The sequence below is a fragment of the Vicugna pacos genome, chromosome 11 (genome assembly GCF_048564905.1).
Source record: "Vicugna pacos chromosome 11, VicPac4, whole genome shotgun sequence".
Classification (NCBI taxonomy): Eukaryota; Metazoa; Chordata; class Mammalia; order Artiodactyla; family Camelidae; genus Vicugna; species Vicugna pacos.
The window spans coordinates 36,286,887-36,306,814 of NC_132997.1; the positions used below are offsets into that span (position 1 = coordinate 36,286,887).

The window sequence follows — 19,928 nt, forward strand, 5'->3', positions numbered from 1 at the left end:
ACACCCATCTCCATGAGCAGTTTTTCTTGCCTGTAAACCTCTTCTTTTATGTGGCAATGAAATTAAATTTTGATTGATTTACTCTGTCTGGGTATCGCAGCATGTTATCACTGTGTAAACCCAAAGGATGAAGATGCTACCTTCTGGGGACGCTTCTGAGGACTTGGCTAGGATTGGGGCTTTTCCGCTAAGTGTCTCTGAGACATTTCTTCGTGTTAGCAGAGTGACAGGAACAGATTTCTCTTTTAAACTTCCATCCTTTGGATCAGAGGGAGTGAGAAAGGGAAGCAAAGAGCATGAATCCAGGACAGTGTCAGTGGTGGCCTGGACAGGAAGGGGAGAGATATACAGAGAGGTGATGAATGCACTTGGAGTTGGGACCCAGGGACAGGGGAGGAGCTGACTGCATGTGGGGTGAGGAAGAAAGAGGGAGCAGACAGAGCCCTTGAAGTTCTTGTTTGAGCAGGTGGGGAGATGGAGCTGCTGCAAGGATCGGGGAGGGGTGGGAAGAGAGTTCCAAAAGGCAGCTTAGAGCCAACTTATGAGAGTAGATCAAATCTGATACACCTTCCTCATGAAATCATTGGAAGAAACTGATTCCCAGGGAGTTTCCACCGAGGCTGAGGATCTTCCTACTTTTGTGGATAAAAAATCCTATTGTTCCTGGGGAAGGTGATTGTTTATACTGGGGCTAGAACTTGGGGAGAGGCATGTGAGGACGGGAACACAGAGGCAGCACCAAATGAGATTGTCAAATATCTCTGGTGACAGCAACCCTTCTACTGCCCATCTGTCCCTGCACCACTGTGTGTCCAGCCAGAGAAGGTGATCCTGCCAGGCTGTGTGCCTGTGAAGGGGACAGTCTCCCTGCCCCCAACACTGTGGTTCTGAGTGTGGACAGTGGAACCAGACTGTGTGAGTCTGTGATCCTAGCTCCAGCCCCTGCTACCTGTATGGTCTGGAGTCATGGTGCTCTGACCTGCTGGCCAAAGCTTGGATCACTTTCATCAGGTATGCTTTGGAAATTAGAAACTGTCAGACCTCAGGAAGCTCTTGTCCAACCCTCCCATGTGAGGGCAGTTTTCTGCAGGCCACACAGAGAGTAAGCCCTGGCTTACAGGTGTGCAAAATCACACACACAAAAACACAAACACATAGACACACGTGCACAGTGACATTAAATAAGGACTATGGGGTGGGATCAGGAGAGGAACAGATGTGAGGGTGCTAATAAGACAAAAAACAGGGGGTTGGAGGCATCACCTACAAGTGTCACCACTCCCACACTTTTCAGGTCTTATTTCTCATGCATCTGAGGACATCCCGAGAAATATGAGTCAGAATCAACCCTACTGTGCAGTAGGGGAGACCATCCTGGAGAAACACCAGAATAAATCCAAGATGGAGAACAGGTAAGAATGAGGACATGAGTCTGGAAAACAGGTCATCTCCTCACAGTTGCAAACAAACCCTCCCCGGGAGCTGTGGGGAGGGTGGGGCTGCTGTAACTGTGGAAGATGTGGGTTTGCGAGGAGAAGGGGTGAGCAGTCAGCAGCCCAGAGGGCTGTGTGTGGAGGTGTTGTCTGAGGAGGGGGTTCCAGGAAGTGGACCCCAGGAAATGATGTCACTTCCTTGACAACAGACCCCAACAGAAATGGAACCTGGTTACCAGGCACCCACATTCTAGTGATGGCCCCAGAGCCAGCTCACTTGGCTGGAGACGTTTCACAGAGAAACATTTTCTCTTTCTGTTTCATGACCTCCCGGGGCTTCTCCTCCAGGAAGCCCTAGAGTGAGAGGTTTCTGAGAGGCTGTAGGCGTTGGCAGAACCATCAATTCCGACGTCTCTGATCTGTTATGAGGAGGTCACCTAAGGTAACACAGGGTGCCCTGGAGCAGGCCAGACCTGGCCCAGTCCCCTCTGGGAGCCCTCCCTGGGCAGGCCCACTTCCCCTCATCTCCATCTCAGGGAAGGGGGATGTCAGGGGAGGTTTCCCCTTTGGGCAGAAACAGGTTATTGAACACGTGGTAACCTTATCCTGTCACGGACACACCTGAGGACAGAGCTGGCAAGGGGGAAAGAGGACTCCTGAGGGGTCTCTTATCTGTGCCACTGGGAATCCAAGGCCCTCAGGTTGTCAGCTTTTTGTCCCTGATGGAGGTCTCTACAGAGAGTGATTCGTGTGTGTCAGGACAGGAGATGCATTATGGGTCTGAGAACCAGTCAAGACAATCAGACAGGGCTCTGAGGTTCCTGCATGGCTGCTGGGCACTGTGTTTGCAGCACTCCACATAGCACATGGGTCAGGACTTGGTCCATGGAGTCCCCTGCTCCTTCTCCCTGCATGAGGGGCAGGTGCCCCACGACACCAACAGGGCCCAGGACGGGCTCTGGGTGAGTGCGAGTGACGAGACTCCATCCTAGGAAGCCCTGGGTCCCAGAGCTGCCCCGCTCCTCCACTGGGCTGCCTCTTAGACACCTGCTGGTAAAGGAATCTGATTCCCCGTCTCCCCCACCTGCCCTCACAGCCCAGGCCCTGCCCTGGACAGATGCAAAGTCAGTGACCACATATGAATCAATCTCAGAAAGAGACTTTGACAAAACTTCAGTTCATGTTCCAACAAGTGTGTTTCTGTATTTTTCTATAATGTCCCATTTTCCTCCATCCCCACGTATCCACATTTGCCTGACAATCTTGATCCCTCTCACCCCAGGATCAGCCTCTGTTCTCATCTCTAGAAAGGGATGTTTTGACAGCAGTCACAGGGATGATGCAATTCATGCAGGGAGGTGCTGTCACTGCTGTGCTGACACAGTGATCTGAGATATTAAAGCATTTAATCATCGCCCACCGCCCCCTGTACTGGTGATGCGAGAAACTTGAATCTGCTCAGGGCTCCCCTGTTCCACCTGAGGCACAAGAGCTTGAGGCTTGAGGATTCAGTCTGAGCTCCATTCCCAAACCCCTGGTGGTCCCCTGTGCTGCCTCTGACTAATGTCTGTCCTCTTTCCTCCCCAGGGGGAAGATGTATCATCAGTGAGCACAGATGAGACCTATAGGGTGTGGAGCCTCCAGCAACAAAGGCTGGAGAACCTAGAGGCAAACCTGCTGCCTGCCATCCTGGGCGGCCACCCCTCCTATGTGAACACATTTCTGGGCAATTATTGAACTTTTACCACTGCCCAGCAGGTGCTGGACCATCTGTTCCAAAGTTGAGCACTCTGCCCTCATGGTACATTGCTAACTCAGCCGTCTACTAGCAGTCACAAGTGGGATTGTCACTGTACCTCTCTGAGCCTTAGTTTGCCTCTCTGCACACTGGGGTCAAGAGAGGATCAGGCCCTAGGAGGCCTAGGAACAGAGTGGGTCCTTCATGGAAAGTGCTTTCTGGGGCCCAGGGCCCTGGAAAGGTCAACTGGAGGGGCTGTTTTTGGACTAACTGGTCTTTGTTCTCCTGCCCATGTGGAAGCCTCTGCCTCCTGTGTCACTGGGACTTTGGCCTTGGGTGGAACTCTTTTCCAATTTCAAAGGGGGTAGGTAATTCCACTAGCTGTCCCTGTCCTAGGAGAGTGAGAGCAGGGATCCCTGGGAGGGAGAAGTGGGGTCCCAGGCCCACTCAGATCTGTGTGATGGGGTTGGTTGTGCTCACTCGTTCCTCAGATTAATAGGTAGGTCCATTAGGGACTGGTGCTTTTCTAGGGACAACCATCATTTAACGTATCCAGCAGACAACAGCCCTGCCCTCCAGGGCTTCCATTCTCCTGGGAGTCACACTGTCACCCAAGATATCACATCCAGGTAGTGCTACCAGGACAGTCCATGTGACACCTTCCTGGTCTCCTCTGTGGGCCTTCCATGCAGGCCTGTTTCAATTCAGCGACCTGGGTCTATGCTATTGAACACCGTCCAGTGCTGGGGAGGCAGGGGTGTCCCCAGATCTGGTATCTGCCCCAGGAGCAGGCCATGACTGTCCCCAGCACAACCTCTTCTGATTCCTCCATCTCTTCTCCCTTGGTGGGCTCCAGAGCCCAGGCCTTTTTCTCAACATGGCCTGTGCCTCCCTCATCCCTCAGGGTCATGGAGTTTGAGGCAAAGGAGGAGATGCAGTTTCAGCAGGTGCAGTGGATGAAGGGGGTGCAGGGACTGCCTCCTCCAGCCCCACCAAGGCTGGAACCTCGGGCGCCCCCCAGCCCCTAAAGTGGGCCCCCAGCCAGGTACCCATGAGCCCACTGGAGCTGAATGCAAAGGTAACAGGGGCTTAGAGATGGCCACTGTCCCCACGTCAGTCCTTTTCCCTCAAGGGGCTCACTGGTCTTTCAACCTCAACAGCCACCAAGAGGGGTCTCAGCTGCCCTTTGTGACTCTGGGGTATTGACTTGGTCAGTTTTGTAACTTCACTTCCACCTCCCTGTCTAAAGACCCCACATAAAGTCTGCCTGGGAAGTGTGCAGGATGGGGAGACACTTGGAAAATTGGAGTTTCCCACTTCCTGACTTCACTTCGTCAAGGTTCCCACTTCACTTCCTCACACGTGACTCTCTCAGAAGCTCCCCCTTACCTCTCCCTCCTCATTCCCCATCATTGTGGGTGAAGATGCCGGTAGTCTTGACTCCAACCACACCCACGTCCATGTCATCCAAACAGTCCGAACTGACACAAGCACTGCGTGATCAGGAGCTGGACGCAGGAGCCCCTCACCTTTACTTCCTCCTCCCACTCTGCCCCAGTGTGTGTGCCCAGCAAGGTCGGCCCCATGGCCCAGCCCACCCCCCTACAACTACACAGATCCCAGTGTCCCTGGGAGACCATGGCACCTAAGGAGATTCCCCTGAGACTGAGAGTATGTGGACACCATGGAGGAGCTGGTGGGGCCCGTCCCCTCAGCCACTGGGGAGCTCGATGCAGAATTCCAAGAGGACAGAAATGAACTGAAGCAGGAAGAGAACACGACCTACACGGACCCAGATCTCCTGAGCTACACTGACAAGCTGTGCTCCCAGGAAGACTTTGTCACCAAGGTGGGCTGGGCTTGGAGCCTGGGGGCTGCAGATTCCAGGGACTGGCACTCTCAGCACCAGGATTGGGGTTCTGCCCAGGCCTTTGGGATTTAAGCTCTGAACCTTGTCCCTGAGCTCTGTGTGTGTGTGTGTGTGTGTGTGTGTGTGTGTGTCCGTCCGTCCGACTGCCTCAGTGATTTAAAGCGTGCCACCTTGTGGAGGACAATGGGATGGGGCTCTGTTTTTTCACTTTCCCTCCAGGTATTTATGGCTCACAAGTTACTCCAGGCCAAGTCACAGCCTCTTCCTTCTATCTTAGGTGGAGGCAGTTGTACCCTCAATTCCTGGCAGACTTGCTTTCCCAGCAACCACAGCTGGATCTCTTGGTCCTAGCTGAGGATTTGGAACAGGAAGAAGGACTCACCTGTGAAGAGGTGAGCCAGAGGAGGGAGGAACAATCAGGGAGACAAGGGAGGGATGGACCCCAGGTAGAAGAAGGAAGGCAAGGGACACCCAGGTAACCAAGGGAGGCAAGGACCCAGGTCAACTGGGGAAGGAATGGGACCACAGAACAGGAGGCCCACATGGCTCTGTTCATCCCTCCCCTGCCTGGAAGGCCTGGCACTGTGGAGGCTCTGCTAGGGACTGGGTGCAATGCAGGACCATAGGAAGGAGAAGACGGGGGCCCAGAGGGAAAGGAAGGACACACAGCTGGAGTAAGGCCCAGGAGGACAGCAGGAGTTCTCCACTGCCTGTACTTTGACTGGAGTGCTGGAGACATCCCCACTCCTGCTCCCCAATGCCATCATGCCACCGCCCAGCCCTCCCTCACCTGTGTATGCAGTACAGTCACTGTCCACCTCCCTCCTACCAGCTGGTGCAGAAATGACTCCTGACCCTGAAGGAGGAGTTGGGTGTGCGGGCACCCACCAGTCACAGTGCTCTCCATTTGGACTGAGGTCCTCGTGAGTCCGACATTGGCCAAGATGCCCAGACGCATGACCAAGGCCCCCAGCTAGGGGTCAGTGATGAAGACAGCCCACCAGACACTGATTTCAAGGAACTTCTAAGGTGCTACCAAACAGACAGTGGCCTGTTCAGGACCAAACGCTTTATTCTCTCTCCAGGACGTCAGGGTTTCCCTCCATTCCAGGCTGGACAGACCCTCTCTCCTCCCCAGGGTCAAAAGAGCACTGCACGGAGCCTGGGACCCAGGGATGCCTCAGTTCTCAGAGAGAGGTCTCCTATTAAAGAGGCCCCAGGGCCAGGGGATGAGTGCAGTGAGGACAAGGAAGAGCTCCCCAGCCTGGCCTTTCTCTTGGCCTCTCAGTACAGCCCGCGGCCCTGAGGGATGTCCCAGAGCTCTGCCCCAGGGCCCTTGAGATTTGTCTGCCCTGGAGATTCGGGGGCTCCCAGAACCCCTCCCCTCAAAGAAATGGCCTCAGCCCAGCTCCTCCACCAGCTGCCAAGTCTAGGACGCGGGCTCTAGTGGAGGCCCAGTGCCTGCTGGGAAGCTGTCCCTGCCCAAGCCTGACCTCAGGATCTCTGGGAGGCCAGCCTTGACTCTGGGGTTGGTTCACCCCTTACAGGCAAAAAATGAGAAGGTGTGACCTGTTTGTCACAGGGGGTAGGAGGAGGAGAAACAGGCACTGCAGCCAGCAGGGAACAGCGTGCCACCCCTCCAGTGCCAGCCCCCTAAGGGGACCCCAGGGACCTTAGGGGCTCCTCCTCATTCAGTGCTGACCCCAGCTGATGTGGGGGGCAGGGAGGAAGGGCAGTGAAGGAGGGGAGACCATCAGGGCCAGGGTGGGGTGGGGTGGCGGGGAGTTACAGGGCAGGCGAGGTGGGTCTGGGTGGCTGTGGGCGAGAGCAGCACCTTGGGGGGTTGTATGTAAAATGTGAATAATGGTAGTTTTGTTTGGAAATGATCTGACCACTGTAGTCTTATTCCTGTCTGTGCTGCTCTACAGAGAGGGGTCCTGAGAAAGAGGATGAGTTGTTCCCTGGAGCTATGGATCCACAGGCGGCTGACTAGATCTTCCTCCACATTGACACGGGGTCCTCAGACTGCTCCTGGCAGCCTGCAGCTCTCACTTTCCTCAGGGACCCCTGCACTGTCCTTTTCCCTTGAGCCTGATTGGCCACAGGCCTGTGGGGCATTCCCTCATCATCTGCATCCCTGAGCAAACTAGGGATGGAGAGCTGTTTTTGTGCCTTTCAGCTCTGGACACTAACCAGTTCTCTAGAATGGAGCCTGGAAACAGCCCTTGTCTTTGGGGAGGTTTCTCTGCTTCCCTGAGGTGGACAGATGACAGGCCAGGGTTTCCTGTCTTGGTGTCCTGACCAGAGAGGAAGACTTGGCCTGAGAGACAGGGCTTCCTGCCTTCCTGAACCATTGTAGAGGGAGCCTCTTCTAGTCTCCTGGGATTATTGCAATGTGGGGAGTGGTGGAGGCAGCTCCCTCTTAATCCCAAGGACACAAGGGAAATGGGCTGGGAGGAACCTCATGGAGTGCCTGTTAAAGGTGTGTAAAAGGGGAATGACAGCATCACTGTGGAACTTGTGGGATTTCTGTGTGGGAGCATCTTGACAACTGAGGGAGGACGACCCATCCTGCTGTGGCCTTTGGGGCTAACGAGTTTGCACAGTTACCCACAGTTACTATTCCTTCCTTTCCCACTCACAGCTGGATGTGTGTTGACACAGATTTGTATTTGCATACGAAATAGTTCCTCCTGTAAGGAAACCCTCCTACACTGTTGGTGGGAATGTAGTTCGGTGCAGCCATTATGGAAAACAGTATGGAGATTCCTCAAACAACTAAAAATAGACTTACTCTATGGTCCAGCAATCTCATTCTTGTGCATATACCCAGAGAAAACTCCAATTGGAAAAGATACATGCATCCCAATGTTCACACTATTTACAATAGCCAAGGCATGGAAACAACCTAAATGTCCATCAACAGATGACTGGATAAGTAAGCTGTAGTAGTTTTATACAATGGAATACTACTCAGCCATAAACAAGAATAAAATAATGCCATTTACAACAACATGGATAGACTTGGAGATGGTCATTCTAAGTGAAGTTAGCCAGAAAGCAAAAGAAAAATACCATATGATATCACTTAAATGTGGAATCTAAAGGAAAAGACACATATGGACTTATTTATAAAACAGGAACACACTCACAGAGAAAACAAACATGGTTATCAGAGGGGAAGGGAGAGGGAAGGAATAAATTTGGAGTTTGAGATTTGCAGATACTAACTACAATATATAAAATAGATAAACAAATGGTTTATACTGTATAGCACAGGGAACTATATTCAACATCTTGCAGTAACCTTTAATGAAATAGAATACAAAAACAAATATATGTATGTTCATGTATGACTAAAGCATTACATGAACAAAATTGTAAACTGACTACACCTCAAAAAATACACACACACACAATACACACACATACACGGAAAAAAGACATGAAATGGGTAAATTCCTTGAAAATCACAAAATACCAAAACTTAACCCTGATGAAATAGATGACCTAATATGTAGTAAAACTCTTAAAGTAACTCAACTCATAGGTAGAGTCCTTCCAAAACAGAAATCTCCTGATCCATGTATTCACTGGAGATTTCCACCAAATGTTTCAAAAGAGTAACACGAATTCCACAAAATCTGTCCCAGCATATTTTTGAGGCCAGCATAACATAATACCAAAACCTGACAATGACAGCTCAAAAAAGAAAATTTCTGACAACTACCCCCAGGAATATGGACACACACACACACAAATTCGTAACAAAATATACGTGTGTTCTTTCTCTCTGGATGTCAAGACAAAATATTATAAAGTATTGCAAATTACAAATTGTATCATTAAATTACAAATTACTATTTAGTAGCTTAAAATATCTCAAATTTATTATAGTAATGTTTTGCAGCTCAGTAGTCTGATATCAGTCAAGGTGTCAGCAGGGCTGATTCCTTTTGAGAACTTACAGAAGAATCTGCTCCCTTTCCCTTTCTGGCTTCCAGAGGATGCCTGCCTGCCTTGCGGCTGGTCCCTTCTTCCATCTTCAAAGTGAATCACTTTAGTCTCTGCCTCTTTCATCTCATGGTCTCTCTGACTCAGTTCCTGTGTCCCTCCTTTTATATTAAGTACACCCAGAAAACTTATGATAACCTCATTTCAAGATTTTTAACTTAGTTACTTCTGCAAACTCCCTTTGCCATAAAAAGTAACATTCACACATTGTCACAGAAGTGATTAGACATTGACCTCATCGGGGAACCGTTATTTAGCCTCCTGCAAGAAATCCACAAGAATACCTACCATAAGCATCCACATGAATAGACTATCACCAAGTGGAATTTATTCCAGGAATACAAGCCTGGTTCAATAGTCAAAACTCAACAGTGGAATCTACACTACAAAGAGTCTAAAGAAGAGAACCCATGCAGTCACATCAATTTATACAGAAAAAGCATTAAACAAATTCAACACCCACTTGTATTAAAAATGCTCAGAAATCTAGGAATAGAAAGGTACTACCTCAATGTAATAAAGAACATCTACAAAACACCCACATCTAACATCATAATGGTGAAAGAATGAATGTTTTTCCCCTGACTTCAAAAACAACATTAGAATGTTTGCTCTCTTCTATCAGTTTGCAACTTAGTACCACAGGTTTCAGTTAGTGTAGTACAGCAAGAAAAGGAAATAAAGGCATACCGACCAGAAAAGAAGAAATATAGTTGCCATTATTTACAGATGACATCATTGTCTATGGAGAAAACTCCGAGGAATCTATAAGAAAACTCATAATAAATTATAATAAATGGTTTTAGCAAAATCCCAGAACACAAGATCCATGCATAAACATGAATACACAGAATTAATCATACTTCCAAATACTAGCAATGAACTGAGCAATGGAAAACCAAAATTTAAAACATACACAATAGGTTTCAGTTCAAGGTGGTGCCATGGAATAATCCTGAACTCACCTCCTCTCACAAAGACACCAAATCTACAGCTACACGTAGAACAGTTTCCTCTGGAAAAGCCTAAGAAATGGTGGAGCAACCCCTTGACATCAGGCAAACCTGAGGAAAACCACATCAAAGCAGGTGGGAAAGGCTGAGACACAATTTCACCAGAAACCCCACCCCTGGTGTGGACAGACACACTCAGGAGGGAACTCAAAATGGGGAATTTCTCCCTGAGGTGTGAATGGTTTGTACCCCAGCATGGGGACTCAAACTTTGAAGACTAACAAATGAGAGAGAAACCCCCAAAACACCTGACTTGGAAGACACTCAGGTCACATGCCTGTGAGACCCACTGGGCTGTGGTGAATTCAGGAACCACCCTTAAAGGGCTTCTGCTCTTGGTCTCAGGGCTAAGTGCAGAAGCAGCCCATTGAACAGCACCCAGACTTTATGTGAAAGAGACTCATTTCCTAATTTTGAAGCACTGGCCTGGGGCAGGGGCTGCTGGGATACTCCCCAGGGACTGAGGCTGGTGGTGGGTGCCACCTTCCTGTTCTCCCTCTGCCTTAATAAAACCAGCAGGTACCATCTTTTTTTTATTTTTACCTTCCCTTTGGGGGCCAACTTTATGCTCCAGCCAGTAGGTGCCATCCTCCCTGCTTTTACTCTGTCTTGCTATTTTTCTTTCTTCTTTTTTTTCTCCTCTTCTGCCCCCCCTTTATTCAGAAGGTGTCATCTTTGCACTCTCCCACTGCCTCCCTCCAGCCATCTTCACACTCTCCCTCTGATGGGCTCCAGAGTACCAGTATCTCCAAGCAGGGAATGTCTGCACACTGGTGACCCAGTTTTTGTGGCTTCCACTCAGGGGATGCTCCTTGATCACCTGGCTCTGGAGGCCTGGACCCATTGCATGTCTGGGTCCCCTGGGCTGTAACAGTTGGAGAGACACTTCTGGGCAGGCTACCACTTTCAGGGCACTGCATATTACACTGAGACACACCCTGAGTCTTCATGTGAAAAAAGGCCTACTTGCTAGTCAGAGCTTTGGACTTGGAGGCAGGCTTCAGGTTTGGCACACATCAGGAGGCTACTGAGGTGCACTCAGGGAAGGCAGGGTGGGAGTGGTATCTTTGCACTCTCAGCCTGCCTTGCTACAACTCACTGACATTTTCCAGAAAGGAGCTTGTACACTTACTTGAAGCCCTATTGTTTGTGATTGTTCTCCAGATTTCCTGGCTCTGGGGGCCAGAAGGGCCTACACTTCTAGTCCCAAGACTCAAAATATTTGTATTCTTTAAAAGCTGTTACTGGATGGTTTGGGTTCCAATCAGCCTGAATACTAGAACTAAATCAAAGAATTCGTCAAGGTAGCAGGATACAAAATTAATGTACAAAAATCAGTTGCACTTCTTTACACTAAAGATGAATCAACAGGAAAAGAAAGAAACAGTTCCTTTTAAAGTAGAACCCAAAGTAATAAAATACCTAGGAATAAATCTAACCAAGGAGGTGAAAGACTTCTACATGGAGAACTACAAAACATTGATTAAGGAAATTAAAGAAGACAAAAAAATGGAAAGATATCCCATGCTCCTGGATTAGAAGAATCAATATTGTTAAAATGGTCATACTGTCCAAGGCAATCTACAGATTTAATGTAATCCCTATCAAATTACCCAGGACATATTTCACAGAACTAGAACAAATCATATGAAAATTTATATGGAATCACAAAAGACCCAGAATTGCTAAATCATTACTGAAGAAAAAGAAAGAGGCCTGGAGGAATAACCCTCCCAAACTTCAGACAATACCACAGAGTTACAATCATCTAAACAGCATGGTGTTGGTACAAAAACAGACATATCTATCAATGGAGCAGAACAGAGCCCAGAAGTGAACCCACAAACTTTTGGTCAATTAATCTTTGACAAAGGAGGCAAGAATATCAATGGAATCAAGACAGTGTCTTCCGAGAATAACGTTGGGAACACTGGACAGCAGCATGTAAATCAATGAAGCTAGGAAACTCCCTCACATCATATATATAATAATTAACTCAAAATGTATTAAATACTTAAACATAAGACAAGATACAATAAACCTCCTAGAAGAAAGCATAGGCAAAACATTATCTCACATATATCTCAGCAAGGTTCTCCCAGAAATAGAAATAAAAGCAGAAATAAACAAACGGGACCTAACTAAACTTACAAGCTTTTGCACAGCAAAGGAAACCAGAAACAAAAGCAAACAACCTATGGAATGGGCTCTCTCCAAGCCAGGCATCCACCGTCCATGAGCTGCCTGGGGACTAGGTGTTTTATTCACTGAAGTAGCTGAGTAACTAGTATCTGTCCTAGTGTATACTGACACCGCTTGCTGAATTAATTAGTAACTGGGAAGCCCAGGTGCGATTAGTGGCTCTGTCCAGAACCATCTCATATCAGTGTTTTCACCAAGTGACAATTTATTAATCTATTACCTTATCAGTCCATCTCTACACCACCTGTAGCATTCCTCAGGCAGGCAGGAACATGGGCCAGGGCCAGGCAGACAAGATGCTCTAATTGATAAATCTTGCCAGGAGAGGATGTTGCCCTAGACCACACAACTATGTGACCCAAGTTTAAGTGTCTCACTTCCAAAGACTGCTTCGCACTCTAGGACAATGTCCAAGAGACTGAGGGGAGGGAGGACAGTGGTCTCACCAGGTCCATTCACTTCCAGGGAGTAACAACTAGGGCACTAACCCGAGGCTAAGGGCTCAGTGCTCATCTGTGTGTTTCATCCAATCCTCCCAACCATGAGGTGGGTATCGCTACCCTCTCTCTACAGGAGAGAAAAACAAGCTCAGGTCCCATACAGGTGTCCAGAGCCCACACTCTTACCCGCTCTACTTTACAGACTTCCAGCCAGAGATCAGAATATGGGCCTCAGATAATCTGGTCTGAAGTCAGTCAGTGGGTGGTGGGTTCTTGGGTGTTTATTGTTAGAATGCATAACTCACATGTCATAAATGGGTCAACTATTAAATACATTGCAAATAATGCCACCCAGTTTGGCTGCCACCCCTATATTGCTGGAGACAGGAAAGCAGAAGCACCTTAAAAGCAACCCAAAGCCCCTCTCCTGACTAAACGACTTTGCCCTCCTCGCTTCTCCTCCCCCAGCCCCCAACAGCAGGCCTAGGCCCAGCACAAGATCAGCAGGGGAAGCAGCACCAAGAACTGACCTGGTAAGTGTCAGAGGTCAGCAGGAGACATCACAGTACCACCCCCACCTCACTCTGCCACCTTAGAGAGGTTCAGCCTTATCAAATGACTCCACCTAGGCCTCAGGTGCCCAGACCAGTGGTGGACACTAGCCGAAGCTGGATCAGATTCCCTCCCCCAGGAGTCAGAGTGCTCTGAAGGCACACACCTCTGGGAAGCTAGGGTCAGCTCTTTTCTGCCAAGTGCAGATGTGATAAAAGTGAAAAGAGAAGAAATAAAAACAACAGCTGTGCAGAGATGCAGGGTGCAAGAAGATTTTGTAAATGTAAAGAGGGAGGGGAGTAGCTGCCTTGGTCTAGTTTTTGTTCCTGGTTATATCCATACCTGAAGCTTTAACTGCTCTTCCTGTCTGTGCAACACCATGAGAAATACCCCCTGGATCTTAATCACAAACTCCCCAATTTCTACAACCCATCTGCTACAAGTAGTGCCTGAAATGCTTTAGCATCCTTCCCTATCTTTCACTCAGCTAGCTCCAAGCCATTCTCCAGGTCCCAGCTTAACAGCACTTCCTGCAGGAAACCCCCCTGGACTACTCCTCAAACCTTGGCTCCACTTTTTATGGGTATAAAAGGTAGCACTCTGCACCTCATCATAGTTAGGAAATGTGATTACTTTCCTGTTAGACTGTAAATACCAAAGCATAAAAAGCACTTCGATCCTACTGCTTAGCACACAGGTCAGGTACATGCTCAGTAACATTACTAAGTGAATGAAAATCAAGAATCAGGAGGTACGTAGGAGGACTGAGAAGGATCAACACTGATAAACACACTTCTGATAAAAATGAAGCTGCTTTAACCCTACCTTCCTCACCCTTCCAAGTTTCTGGTTTCTTCCTCTTCCATCTCCACAACAGGCCCAAGTTGGCCATGACAATCATCATTTTATACTTTGGTGCCAACACATTCAGGAACCCAGGCTGGAGGAAGCACGTTTCCAGATGATTCACTGTAACAGAGGAAAGTCTATAGGAGTTTAGGAAGAAAGAATAATGACAGGTTTTGAGGTCTAGACAAATCTCAGTTCTGCTCTACATTTACTGGCTATGAACCCTGGACAAGTTACCTGAGACCTGGTTCCCTTATCTGTAAAGTGAAAAAAATAATACCTCAAAGGTGAGGATGAAAATGACTTTGAAACCACAGCACCTAAGACAAGCTTGCAACTAATGTTAGTCAGCTGGTCACGGTGAAGTCCACGCAGACCTCACCCCTACACCCCACCCCCAGCTCCTACCAGCCACGGATGGGTTCAGAGCCCAGAGCGTGCCATAAGACTGAGCATCTGAGAGGGACCTTGGAGAACATCTAACCTGTTGGCTTTCCAATGTATGGGAGCCCCAAGAAGTGAAAGAGAAAAGAGAAACAAAAAGGAAGAAAGAGCATCTCAGGGTCAGACAGGGGGGTGGGCAGAGCAGGCTGGATGAGTGGTGGGGTAGCTCCGAGATGTCTGTTGGGGAATCAGTTGTTTTCTACTAAGTAGATATATTACTGCAAGCAAGGTGAGGAATAAACTATACATAGTTCCTGGAGAACTCAACTTGGATGCTTTTCATAAAAATATTTTTATTAATGCTTGAGAATTGAGAACATATAAATTAAATTCATCAGAATGGCATATCAATTATAGCCAACCACCAGGAGCACATTATTAGAGATGTTACTAATATCATAATGAATTTTGTTTCCATTTTACTTGCAGTCACAAATATTCAGAAACTCTGGATTTTCTGTTGCTCAGGTAAGATGATCTCCTCTCATCTTTGAGCTCCAAAAACCATACAAGAGACTTCTTTATTAAAAGTAAATTAACAGCTAAACCAACACAACTAGGAATCTGGTCTGGAGCCTCTGCAGATGATTTATAGCACTGCTGGTCCTGCCTTTCAAACAGGTGGTACCAATACCCAGCAAAGTCCCAGGGAAGGATGGGAGAGTGCTACAGCTGAAAGTAATAAGGACAAGTTCACGCAGGAGATGTATCTCAGAGGGAGGCAGGACCTGCCTAGGGCCCAGCCCTTCTGGGGGATCGGCTGGAGGGAAACACCACTGGCATCTTAACAGGATGCTCCTCCGGTGCCGGGACTGACTGTGCCGTGTGTGCATGCATGCAAGTCATTTGGCACATCTGCCTCCCCCACATACACACCAAAGGCCAATAACACTTCCAATCAATGTAATAACAAAAAGCAAAACAAAACCCACATACATTTCAAAATGCCCCTGGAGACAGGGTAAAAATCACATCCACTGAGTACCCCTAAATAAGCAGAAAGAAGAAACAAGTACAGTGGGTACAGAGAGAGACAATGAAGGAAGCACAAAATTTGATGAGGAACCAGCAGAAAAACGGCATCCTTCAGTGACTTTCACCTACTAACTCAAGTCCCAGCTCCTTAGAAAACAAAGTCCTTCAGAACTCAGTCCCTCCTATCTAGGCTGCCTCCACTCCAGCTTTCTCCCCAAGGCAGCCACCCACACCCTCCCTTCCCAGACAACTCCTGGTTTTCCTGACCAGATGTGCCATGGCATGTGCATTCTCCTCGACCTGGAACGCACTTCTCAAGGCAATGTCTCAATCATACATCCACAACCAGCGTGAAGGTTTGCAAAGCCAGGCACAGACAGCCCCATGCCACTCTGGCCTTCTGCCCCCACAGCACTCCCCACGGGCCTGCTGTGCTCCTGCTCAACTGCACTCCACTGTCTGGAGTAGGAGCTACTGAAGGGCAGGTGCCCCTTGACCCCTCGCAGAGAACTGGCACTCAATGAATTCTAAGTAAATGACCCTGAATGAAAGGTTTTTGTAAAAGGCTAAAAAGCAAATCACACAGAAAGCAGATAATAGATATTTTTCTAGTATTGAAAGCATCTATTTTCTCAACTCTGATCTTTGGTTGAGTATCACTTAGGAACCAGACAGAGATGCTCTACCACTTTCTAGTTGGGTATCCGTGGACAAATTAAGTAACCTCGCTGTGTCCAAACTTCCACTTACTGAAAGGAACCACCTCTGCAGTGTGGTTAAGAGGACTAATTAATATATGTTTAAAAAAATGTAACAGAAAGCGTTGACTAAATGGTAGTTCTCACTAGCCTACTGTAATCACAGAAACCTTAACAGGACCAGATACTGTACCATTAGGAATGTGAGCACAATGAAATTTTGGTTAAAATCATGTTTCTTTGAGGAGAGCTGAAAGTCAACAAATTCAACAGCTTGTCTTCCCACTGCGCTGTGCTCTGTACAGTCCTCAGTACCGATCCCCAGTGACCACTATGTCCCCCAGCGACTCTGACCACGTGGGCTTCCAGTTCTCTGGTCTCTGACCACACCTCCTCCTCCTCTTCTGTAGCTTGCCCACTAAGAACACCTAAAGTCAGATATTCCTTTGGCTCAGCTCACACAGTTTTTCTCAACGTGCCCCTTCTCAAGACTTCAATTAGGATCTCTATGGAGATGACCTCACAATCTCTTAGTCACATTCAGAAAATGTTTCAAGCTGAGTTTATCCAACATAGATATTTACCTTAATTCGATGATGAAACATATAGCTTCAGCTTCTCTCTTTCATACCATTTTTTCTTTTTTTTCCCAAATCTTAAATATCTCACCTGTCCTCAGCTTCCTCTTCCTTTGCCCACCTCTTAAAACTGCTTGCTTGCCAAGGTTCCTTCTTCACTCTTTCTGTCTCACTGGTTCTTAACCTCTCTGGTAAAACACTCTGAAAATGTACTGATTGCTATGGATTCTTTACCAAAAAAGACAAACACACAGAATATATGCACTTAATTTCACCTAACCAATGACTCAAATAAAAATCTGTGTTCATCCACACCAGACTACCAATTACACAAATTTTCATCTACAGATTCTAGGTCTCTCTTATTTTCAGGATGCCTTCTGGATATAGCCTAAAGGGCCTACCAGCATCATAAACTTAACAAGTCCAAACCAGAACTCACTATTTCTCCTTAACAAACCTCCTCTGCCTACAGTACTCCTCCTCTAATGGCACCAACATGCCCTCAAGCTAGAAGCCTTGGAATTAACAACCTTCCCCATGCTACATCACCAGGTTCTGTCTCAGAATCTCTCCCAAATCCAAATCTCACCTCTTCAGCCTCTTACTCTGTAAGACCTCATCATTCTTTGCTTCATCTCATACCTGCCATGATGAAAAGTCCACCACTCAGCTGAAAAGAGCCCGTTACTGACTCTAACATCTCCATCTTCCATGTCACTACATCACTTCACCTCTAGAAGGTCACATAGCCTGATTCAGTTTTCTCCTGTCATTTCCACCCGTGTTGACCTAGATTCTCCCAAAATTTCAAAACTGATCATGTGCCTGCCTCTTCTCAATAATTCTGATGCTTCTCCATTGCACAAATATAAAATCAAACTCCCTTCTGCCTACAGAGTCCTCCACAATTTGCCACCTAAGTCCTTTTCCAGGATTGGATTCCAAAGCTTAGATTGTCACTTGCACCTATTGTCTTCCTAGCAAAACCACACACATTCAGTAAGGCTCAATTCAAACTCCACACTTTATATCCTCTACAGAATGATTAGGAAAGGACTTTGCACAGAAAAGGCAAAACTTCTAAAGAACAGATTCAGAAAATAAAAAATGCTTTTCTTCCTTAAAATCTTTTAAGTCCTTCTGGAAACATTAAGCTTTTAAAAATACCAGTGAGTCAAATATTATTAATATTTCAATCAAGAAACCAAGATAAAATTAAAAAATAAAAACAGATAAAAATCAAATTTCTTCTCTATAGTACAGGGAACTATATTCAATATCTTAATAATAACCTTTAATGAAAAAGAATATGAAATGAAAATATGTGTATGTATACATATGTGTATGACTGAAACATGATGTATACTAGAAAATGACTCACTGTAACTGACTATATCTCAATTCAAAAAATTTTAAACAAATGAGTAAATATATTGGTTATTCAAATATTAATATTTCAATCAAGAAATCCTTTATAAACCCAGCAATGTTAACCAACATTTACTAAATACTAATAAAGCACAATATAGATTAAATTTATATTAAATATCATCAATCTGAAGATTAAAAGCTATCATCTGGACCAAGGATTCTAAGTATTTGTACTTGGATCTTACTTAAGAAAGGGAAAAAAAATTACACTAAGAGGACTTGATATTTCACATACTAGAGACATAAATCATGTAAATCGACAACCATGATAGAAAGTTACCCGATCTAAATCACCTTCAGGCTAGGAAAAATTCTTAACAGATTAAAAAAAAAAACCTTTCAACTGACATGTCATTAAACTAAGAAATTTTTTCAGTACACATTTAAGCAGTAATTTCTTCTAAGGGCCCAAGGACATGATGGGCAATTCCCACTAGCACCACGGAAGGTGCTGAACCGAAGCCGTACGCGAAACACGCAGGTGACGGGGGCAAACAAGATCATGATTTCAGGACTGTGCACACAGACAACTGCCAACCGCTTTCCAGACCAAGGCCGCTGAGCTGAGCATCTGAAGGAATTCGCGGCTTCACAAAAGGATGTCAAAGGAAGGCTGTGAGGCCAGCACCCAGGAGTGGGAGCCCCATTCCCGCCCGAGGGTCCCTGGGTTCCCGGGCCCGGCCTCCACCCCACCTCCTGAGCCACTACACCCCACCCCGCGCAGCGCCACTCCCCCACTCCCCGCGCCGAGCGAAGGCCGGCCCGGGAAAGGCGCGAGCAACACCCCAGCCGAGCGGCCGGGCGGCGCCCGAGCCCCCGGCGCACGGACAGCGGGCAGCCCGGCTGGGGTCTGTGCCGGGCTCGGGGTTGGGGCCGCGGTTCGGGGCCGAAGCCTCAGCTGCATGCGCCGAGAACGGGCCGGGTGCTGCGCCGGAGGACGCGACCGGCACGCGGGGCGCGGACACTCACCACACCACGCCGTAGGAGCTCTCGCCGACGTAGCGGGTTGCTGGAGCGCGGCCCCGCGGCGAACACCTGCCTGCGGACCACCTTGCGGCCGCGCCCGCTGTCGCCGCCGCCGCAACCAGGTTGGCTGCCAGGTCGCCTCCGCCACGCTGGGCACGAAGCTCCACGGCCTCCGCTCTGCCCACGCCGCGCCTCAGGAGGGACCCCGCCACCGCGGCCGCCGCTGCCGAAGGGAGCAGGGCGGGCGCCGCTCTGGAGACCCTCAGAGCCGCCGTCCGCTCGACGTACTGCCGCCTGCCTGCCTGACGAACTGACTGTTGGACGGGCGGAGGGAGGGGCGCGGCCGAGGAGGGCGCCGAGGTGGGGGCCAGGAAGCACGCGCGCGGATTGGCTCCCGTGGCTCGGGGGCGGGGCTGCGCGCTCAGGATGGAGGCACATGTGTATACGTGATCACCCAGACTTGAGAGAGTAGTGGGTCTACATTAAAGGTCAGTAACCAAGGTCTTTCAGACCCTTTTAGTTTCTTCCTAAACTTTTAAAAAATAAATTATCTTAGTGAAGCAAAATAGAACTAGAGTAAAAGGAAAAGGCATACGTATAGATCAATAAATTTTGACAAAATGAACATACTTATAAAGGCACCACTCATATGAAGAAATAAACCACTTTCAACACCCCCAAATCCACTTCATGCCTCTTCTAAGTCACTGATTCCTTTTCCC

General features: G+C 47.9%; 1 protein-coding gene and 1 long non-coding RNA gene across 3 annotated transcripts in view; one reads left to right on the plus strand and one right to left on the minus strand.

The window, feature by feature from the left end:
- The window catches only part of LOC140699277 (glutamate receptor ionotropic, delta-1-like), a 127,740-nt gene extending 108,249 nt beyond the window's left edge, over positions 1 to 19,491 (minus strand). Inside the window, exons 1-2 of one of the 2 annotated variants that reach the window (XR_012077323.1) lie at positions 19,210 to 19,491; positions 14,088 to 14,231 (exon numbers count right to left, since the gene is read on the minus strand). The gene's annotated coding sequence lies outside the window, so the exon portion shown is untranslated. The remainder of the gene's footprint in view (positions 1 to 14,087; positions 14,232 to 19,209) is intronic. The other variant, XR_012077325.1, reaches the window with a different exon arrangement.
- On the plus strand, positions 4,276 to 6,786 carry LOC140699762 (uncharacterized). The gene is made up of 3 exons (XR_012077996.1): positions 4,276 to 5,020; positions 5,319 to 5,433; positions 5,874 to 6,786. It is a non-coding gene; the product is annotated as an uncharacterized lncRNA (long non-coding RNA).
- Positions 19,492 to 19,928: the final 437 nt, after the last annotated feature.